Source organism: Tupaia chinensis, unplaced genomic scaffold, assembly GCF_000334495.1.
Source record: "Tupaia chinensis unplaced genomic scaffold, TupChi_1.0 Scaffold000180_1, whole genome shotgun sequence".
Lineage (NCBI taxonomy): Eukaryota > Metazoa > Chordata > Mammalia > Scandentia > Tupaiidae > Tupaia > Tupaia belangeri.
Genome location: NW_006159655.1, coordinates 2,448,442 through 2,457,697, shown reverse-complemented (window position 1 = coordinate 2,457,697; position 9,256 = coordinate 2,448,442). Strand labels below are relative to the sequence as shown.

The 9,256-nt window shown below is 38.3% G+C and overlaps 1 protein-coding gene and 1 pseudogene across 1 annotated transcript in view; one reads left to right on the top strand and one right to left on the bottom strand.

Moving 5' to 3' along the window:
• Nucleotides 1-9,256, top strand: part of DLGAP1 (DLG associated protein 1) — an 891,374-nt gene that overhangs the window by 324,830 nt on the left and 557,288 nt on the right.
• Nucleotides 1,926-3,614, bottom strand: LOC102483870 (pumilio homolog 3 pseudogene; annotated as a pseudogene).

Sequence of the window (9,256 nt, the reverse complement as noted above, 5' to 3'; positions counted from 1 at the left end):
CTCCAGTGGGGGCTAGAATTACAGACTCCAGGAGACATGTAGTGCTCCTTCTAGTGCTTCAATCTCAAATATAGTAAAGCAATTTTGATCTGATAATTTATGCTTCTAAAGCTTCTTAAAGTCACTTAAAGTGCTAAGCTAACTAAAAGTATAGCATTTTACAGATTCCTGTTAATACCTAAATTTAAAATAATATAAAATTTTCCAGCAAAGGGATGGTTACATTGGTGCAGATTTCCTTCCACTCTCAGCCTGTCCTTTTCTTTCTTTTTCATTCTTACCCACATACTCCTGTTTATCTAGTGACATCTCACCTGCTTAAGGCCACCATCCCATTTTCAGCGTTCAAGTTCTCCCTTTGCGTTTTTTCAAGAATTTATATTAGTAAAAGGAGAAACAAAAATTGATGTTCAATGTCTATCTTGGAAACTGAGCAGATTATTTCTCTTCTCTGGAATTCTTTGTCTTTTACATAAAATGGAGAGCTCTGTGGCTGAACCTCAGAAATAAGCCTAGCTCTGCCACGCCATCATGGGTCCTACTGGGCAGTGAGCTGGTGCTCTGTCACAGCCTGGGGTCTTCAGGAGACATTAGTAAGAAGCAAATATACAAGACTGGTCTTCAACTGCCTGCATGAGCCAAGAAGAATCTCTATCTTGGTAAAACAGAGATTCTCTATCTTGATAAAGCAGTTTTGCATAGAAAGAGGTTTATTGAGATAACAAGTCCACCCAGAAAGTGGAGAACAAAATCTAGAAATCAGAAGAGAGATGTAAAGATGGTGACATTATTAATAGAATGAGGAGGTGCAAAAGGCAGAGCTTGGAGAGACCCATGAAACACTTGGGGTGGGAGGAGGCAGAGACCTTTAGGAAAAGCCTGTGACTGACTCTCTGGGAGAGAGAAGAGGAGGATGTGAAGATGCTGAGTGGATTTGGATACATTAGTCTTGAGTGTTTCCCGATGTCTCAACCAATAATCTTTTGGGAGTAAAACTTTGAATTTTAGAACATGAAAGCTATATGGATTTTTGTCCTTCTCTAGTTGCATGTTTTAATGAGTATATTATCTACTATACATAGAAATAAATAAATGAAATAGGCCAGGCGAGATTTGAGTGAACTGGGAAGCCTGTGCCCAGAGGTGGACAGCTGTGCCACTGTCGGGTGAGATGTAGGGCAATGGGTCCACCTGGCCAGATCATCCAGGACTTGAAATACTTACCTTCATGTAAAATCTCTAAATTGTTTTTAATATTGGAAGCTAAATTAAATAAATTGAGTTTGCATTCCTCCCTCTAACCAAATCCCTGGTTTTACTTAAAGGGTCTACACACGCACGCACACACACACACACACACACACGCAAAAGTTCAAAATCACACAAATTGCCACACTGATGTTTAGCATCAGAGCTCAGAATAAAATGCAATCTTTTGATTCTCAGTTTAGTCTTTTTTTGTTAGTAATTATGAAGTTCAGAGAGGTTTTTGGAAGTGAAAGAGGCTGGGAGGAACAATTTGTAGTTATGTAACTAGAATAGACATACATCTCCAGAAATACCTTAAGTACTTAAAAACGTTTCTCTTAATCTGAAGCTATCTCAATTATTTTCAACAAATGAGTGAATGAGTGATACATAAAAGGGGTTTTTATCTTGTTCTATATATATATTTTTTTTTTTTGAGAAAGAGAAGTTTTTGCCATAGGACGTGTGTGCTCGCCTGACAGACAGAGAGAGACAGAGAGACTGAAAGCGAGAAATCCACCCACCCCAAAGGGGGATGGCCACGCCGCAATCCCTTTTCCTCCGTTCTCCTCTTGGGATCTTGGGCACGCACGCACATGCACCCGGCATGAGTTTTAAGTCACCGGGTCCAGGAAACGAATCGCGGTCGACTACATGGGAGTCCAGCGACATAGCCATTACGCTAACTGCTGGTCCCCCTTATCTAGTTCTATTAACCACTTCAGTACTAGATGTCCTGCAGGATGTTCTGTAACATGAAGCTCTCCGTCTTTGCCTCTGGGGTGCAGTTCTGCTGCGATGGCATCCATGGCAGGCTGGACATCCCCGGTGGCAGATCCCAGAATGTCGGCCACCAACACACAGGCAGGTTTATCTAGCACCATGTCTTGGGCATGTCCTTGCAGCTAGCTCAACAAAGCTGGAGAAATGGATTCTAACTGCTCGTGTCAGCTCTGTGTCTTTCTTACTGTGTGCATTTCCATCTCCTTTCTGTAGAACTTCAGTGATTTCTCGGACTGTATGTACAAGATCTCTGGGGCTTAGTAGAAATAACAGGATCTTCCTTACGTATTTGTCATTTACTATGTTAGGTAGAGAACTGATCGTTTCTGATATGATTTTCTGCTTCACAAGCTTCATATCGTCAATACAGTCGAATGCGGTCAGTAAAACCAAATCGGAGTATTGGCCATTAACCACCTTTTCTACGTAAGTCTTCATTGTTTTCACAATTACTTTCCTGTCCTTGGGCGTAACATGCCACAGGCAGTGCATGGCCTCTCTGGCGCCATCCTGTGTGTGTGCCAGGTATATCATCACTGCTTCGCAGATGGCTTCAATCAGTTCTGATCTGAGTTTTGGGGGTGCATAGGTAAAAAAGTCCAAGAATATTTTATGCACCAATGAGTGCTTAATCACAGCTTCCTTCTGGGCCATTGGAGTTAGAATCTGCTTCATTTCATCAATAATGAGCTCTAATTTTTCAGGCTTTGCCTCTAACACTTTGTCCAGAGTTGGGTGATCTGCTGACTTGTAAAGATGAAACGTTCTCGTAGAGCTCCTCTGTCAGCATGTTCCTCTGTTCCAACATGCCTTTGTCATTGTACTCATACTGCATGATGGCCAATGCTTCTGCATGTCGCAGCATCTTCCACACGAGGCCTTTAAAACTTCCGATTATCTCTGCAATCTGTGGTTTACCATACATGAGAAATTTCTTAACAATATTTCTGGAGTATTTGGCTTTACATAATTCAACAAAATCACCTCGCAGTTCTTTGAAAGCCTGTGTTACCACGCTGAATGTAACACTGGATCACCTGAGTTGAATTGTGTGTCAATGCAATCGTTTTCATTTTTCCTTGAATCAATTTCTGTAAGTCATTCATCAACTTCACTCTTTTTTCTCCATCACAGTCTTTCCTTCTTAAAATCTCCCAGATCTGCTTGGACTGAGCAATAGTGTCATAGTTGGTTTTATCATTAAGTTGTCTGCTCTGCTTCAGTTCTTGCTCCTTCTTTTTGAAATCATCCCATTTGGGTTTCCTGGCCACTGAGTTGTCACTTTGACTGTCTGACTAGAATTTTCTCTTCTCGTTGAATTTATTTGCCTTTTAGAATTTGTTTTTAGGTGCTTTGTCCCCTTGTTGCTTATTCTTGAACTGCATTACATCCTTTTTCCCAGGTTTTGTGGCACTTTTCTTAAAGTTCTTTGTTGTGATTTTAGGTCCACTTTCCTTAACAACTTTTCTTGGTACTACCTTTGAAGAACCAGAGTCACTGTTTTCATGGAATCTCTTTTTTTCTCGTGATGCCTTTGTATTCCTTCCTGTTAATTTTTTTTTTTTCACTTTGACTTTCATCATATCAGCTCACACACATGGGGCCGAAGTCCCACCTAGAAGCAGATCTCTAGTCCCCTTGGAAAGAATTTTGAGATTATCTGGTTCAATGAAGGTACAAAAACATTCATTCACTCTTTCTGTCATTATTGTAATGTATATTAACTCAAAACCAACTAAGTCACAGCCACCATGGATACAGAGGTGACCATAATGATCACTGTCATCAGGAAGCTTACAGAAAGAGAGAGAAGGAAAGAGACCCAGAGGCTCACAACTGATGAGAACAATCTCTAAGAAAATTAACTACACTTTCATAGTGAACAGCACAAGGAATGACCAGAGTATGTGAGTTCAGATACTTTCTAGTAATTGCTTTGTTCTATAAACCTTAACACTTTGGCTTCTGAGTGGCTAGATTCTAGTGTCCTGGGGTTATCTGCCCTGACCCTGCTGCGAAAGGCCCTATGGGCAGCTTTTATCTGCTTCTCTTTTCAGAGAGAGATTTCCTTTTTACCTGCTGATTCCCCCCAGTCTTCCTTAGATAGCTTTCAAGGACCCAGCATCCTGGACCCAGCTATGCAACAACCGCTATCATTTATGTTCCATGATCAGTGTTTTTATTATTTTATTCCTTAGAATATGAAGTTTCAAAACTGGGAAAAGAGAGAAAAGAAATTAGTTTGTTTGTTATTCATAATGCCACCTTTGAGTTTGTCTCTCTGCATAATTTTACATGGTCATGGCTGCCATGTGTGGTTTCATGTATGTAAAGAATTTAATGTTATTTTCTAAGATTTTTCTAAAGTTGTTCTGTGGTCTTTACTGTTATCATTTTAATTGAAGCACCATTTTCCAGTCGGCAATTTACTTAACCACTTCCTATTGTTGAAGAGTTGGGTTCCTTCCAATTATTTCCTACTGTAAAACTGCAAAGAGCATTTTAGCATTCATTATATTTTCATTATTATCAAACAGATTCCTCAAAGATTCATCTCCCTTTGAAACTGTTGTAAAGCTCTTTTATATACCCTATTGAAGATTACTTTTTAAACTACCAGCAACCCCTACAGTTTTTACAAATGGCTCTTTAACAAATACTGTTGTTGACTCCCCATTAACTAGCATTAAAAAAGGCCACCTCAGCTTCCTACTGAACAATTGAGGCCACTTTTGAGTGGACAGACTGAAACATTGATTGTGCACCTACTGGGCACACACAGGGTTTTAGTAAGAAGGTCGTTATTTTAGTACAAAATTTAGTTTTGTCGATGGGATGGTCACCAATGCTTTTAGTGGTTTCATGGGAGTATATTTGTAAATGCAGTGTATGTTTTATTGTATCATCTAACAGGAAAACATATAGGAACAAAATCATGAACCAAACAGACAAAAATCTTTGCTCCATGGAATGTACTATTCTACTGGGAGAAGAAATACAAGAAATAAAATAAAATAAAATAGATTATATATGTAGAATGTTAGAGAGCGATAGTTGCTGGAGAAAAAATAAATCAAAGAAAACTGAAAGGAATGTCAGGAGTTGGAAGGAGGGTTGCAAATTTAAATGGGGCACTAGGGAGGAACTTACTGAGAAACTAACAAATGAGAAAAACCTGGAATAGGTGCAAGATGAGGGCATCCTGGAATCTAAGGGAAGAATCTTCCTGGCAAGAACAACCAGTACCAAGAATTCCATATTGGGAATTACTATCTGCTAGAAAGAGCTCTCAAATCTGGAATTAAGAAACCTAGACTTTAGGGCGAGTGCCTATAACATTCACCTGTATGACCTTTAGCATCACTCAGCACCTCTAATGTTCAAGTGTAAAATGTGGGGATGGGCCAGGGAATGGAATTCTCTGAGTTTTTCATCTACTCAGTTATTCGTTCAATAGTAACTGAGTCATTTAAAGAACGGTAGATGGGTACGAAGTAAAGGGACCCCAGTAAACTCTTGGTCGGGATATAAATTAGTACACCCATTATGATGATTCCTCAAAAAAATTAAAAATAGAACTACCATATGATCCAGCAGTCCTCCTAACGTATAAATATCCAGAAGAAATTAAGTCAATATGTCAAAGACATATCTGCACTCCTATGTTCATTACAGCATTATTCATAATGACCAAGATATTAAATTAGCCAAAGTGTCCATCAACAAATGAATGGATAAGGAACGTGTGATGTATACACTCTATGTTCAGCCTTTAAAAAGAAAGAAAATCTGTTCTTTCATAGATGAGCCTGGAGGACACAATGTTAAGTGAAATAATCAAAAAGACAGATACCACACGATCTCGCTTATATGTGGGATCTATAAAAGTTGAACTCATAGAAGCAGAAAGGAAAATGATACAGTGGCTAGGAGAAGGGACAGGGACTAAGTAAATGTTGACCAAACATTACAAAACTTTAGTTGTACAGAAAGAGTAAGTTCAAGAGATCTATTGTACATTGTGACTGTAGTAAATACCGTGTTGTGTACTTGAAACGACTTAATTAACGATAAGAAAGTGCTACTTTGTGATAGCATTTAGCACATTTGATTCACAAAGCAGAGAGAGATGGAATGCATTTTAGAAAATTTTCCATCACAAATGTTTACGATAAAAGGGTTCAGTGCTTCAGTTTTAGACTTCAATCATCCAGAAAATGTAATTATATCAATACCTCATTCTCTGTAACTAATTAATAGCATGTGATTAGGAGTGATAGGGCAAAGGGGATACAAAGGTAACATTTCATCTTTCACATGCCAGTAGCACTGTTCGTCTCAAGCAGGTTTCTGTTAAGTTTCATATAATGCATCATTTTGACACTTGGTGTGGTCTGGACGTGCATTTTGAAAACTGCAAGATCAGATAATAATTTATTTGCTGCTAACTGAAGTGTATAATTAGGTGAGGATCCTGACATCCCATATACCGGGACAAGATAATGTTGCTTTCAACGTGTTAATTTTATGATCTATCATATGCTTTTATATTTTCTTGTAAATATGCTTTGCATAGAGCCACAAATAAGATATTTGCATCAACATTGAGAGATGTTTATTTGCATGTTTCAAGTGACCTTTAGTGATTAAAAATCTATACAACATCTTATCAAGGAAAGGAAAAGATGAAATTTTTAATCCTCTCAGCAATCTTAGGTTTGTCTCTAGTTTTTCTGTTTGGTACCATTTTATAGCTATTTCTGGGGAAAAAAAAGCATGATACATGTTTTTCTATACTGAATTGCTTTTTCTTTCATATTGAGCTAGCATAGATCACAACTGATTGGCTCGCCCAGGACCATTTGAGGAAGGCATCACCATTACATAATGCTTAAACAAAACTGTCCTGAAGCTATGGCAGAGAAAAGTTCAAAAGTGTCGTTTTAAATAAAGCAATTCGTATTGTAACTTGTAACTCAAGCTCTGCTCAGTGGTGCTTACCTAGAAAGCAAATTACTCTAATCGCTATAAACTAAGGTGTTTTTATATTATACTTTGCTATCTCTGTTTTCCTAACAACAAAATTCAAAATTGATCTCAAGTAAATTGTAATTGTATAACAAGGGTATCTGTATTATCTGAATGGGAGAAATTACCTCATCCTATAAAGAAGGGAGAGGGTGTGAGAGAAGCAGCTATTTTTTTTTTTTTTAAATACTATATTTCAGATTCTGGGCTACCTAAGTAAGTATACCATCTTATTTAACTCATTTAATCTCACTACATTATCTCATTTTTCCTATTTTAAAAGGGGAAACTGAATTTTGAAAACACTATGCAAATATCACAAATGTTCATACATAGCAAAACTGCCAAAACATTCATACTTCTTTTTAAAAAGCATGCTATCCCCATTAGATAATCACAGATTTTATCACAACGAGAGGTCTTCAAAAGGTAGTGGAGGGACCTGCAGTTGGCATAATGGCTATGTCGCTGAACTCCCATGTGGTCAACCGCAGTTCAAGTCCCAGACCCTGTGGCTTAAACTCACGCTGGGTGCATGTGCATGCGTGCCCAAAATCCCGAGAGGAGAATGGAGGAGAAAGGATTGTGGTGTGGCCATCCTCCCTCGGGGGTGATTTCTCGCTTTCTGTCTCTCTGTCTTTCTGGCAAGCGTACACGCCTTATAGCAAAAAAACCTCTCCAAAAAGAAAACAAACAAACAACAACAAAAAAAAGAGGTAATGGAGGGGCCAGATGGTGGTGCAGCAGTAATACAACACTCTGGAAGGATGGACCCACATGATAAGGTTTCTAGTTCCCATCCTTGGGTAAAAAAAATATGCATGCCAGGCATGTCCGTGCCGATGATCTAGACTGGTAGAGGATGGCAGTATCGAAGACCTTACTAGGGGTGCTTGTCTCTCTTGTCCTTCTCTCTATCCCTCTCTCTCATGGAAGAAATAAATAAATGATTACAAATTTATTTCTAAAGTTCTTGGAAAATGTTATTAAAAACTATGCATAGATTTCAAATCTTTTTGCACTGAAATAAACTCATTCTTTAATTCTATTTTCACACTAAATATTTTAAAGAATTTATATTCTTAGCATTTATTTGACATTGAGCCGAAGAATAGCCTTGTGGATGCAGTAGTCGGAGTGGCTCCAGGTAGCCATCATCTCCTGGGCGCTCTCTAGTCTTGCACTGCCCAAACCAGCTAGATTGTTCAGGTAGTCTCACTTGGAGGTGGAGCTACCACCCCTACAATGTATACCTTCATAACGGCCACTAGTGCCTAAACCTGAGGAAGTAACAAAACTCAGGCTGACTCAAAACCAAGCACTGACTTACAATTTATTTCCTGAGATATCCCAGCCCTAAGACTGAGGAAAAGTTTTCGGTATCTCCTTGCCGACCAGTAGTTTCTCTGAACAGATTACAACATAGTGCAGATAGTCACTGTGTGGCCAAAGAAACAGAAGTCGGAAATTGGGCACTAACACTGTACTCCATAAATACTGGGTTGTCGAAAAAGTTACGATGCATTTTTGCATAGGAAAATACATCATGGTTTTCCTGATTACCTAATATGTACCATTATGATGTGTCAACTAAAAATTATAGTAGAGAAAAAGAAAGCTAGGAACATTGTGTGACCATTTTAGTCAAAAAGTCACTAAAAAAACTCCTAGCCAATAGCTAAAAAGCCTTTTTTCTAGGACTTTATACACTAAATTTCATTTAACCTAACTAATGTATTCATTTGTATATGTAGATGAGAGAGAGCTAGTGTGTGTGTGCATACTTGTATATGTAGATGATGAAGGCCCAGAGGAATCAACTGAAGAACCATCTTCACCTTTATAAATGGAAGTATTACGGAGCCATGGGAACCTGACTGTTTGGACATGATGCTGTCAATACTGTAGGCATGAGAAGAGCAGTTTTGACACCTAGATTCATGTCCTAAAAGGAGAAACCAAATTTGATTTAATCATCCCGGGGCTGTCTATATTTGGCTATGTTAGAAACGAGACTGCTTTTATCATGGCAAGAGATTCTTTCAAATCAAAGCAACCAGTTTCTAAAAATATCTCTGATAGATTTGTGTGGCATTTTCAAATGTCAGTTTGAAGAATTCCTTAATGGTCATATGAAAAATTCAAGAAATATCATATATATATGGTATGAATTATCTTCAAAAGTTTGTAATTATCA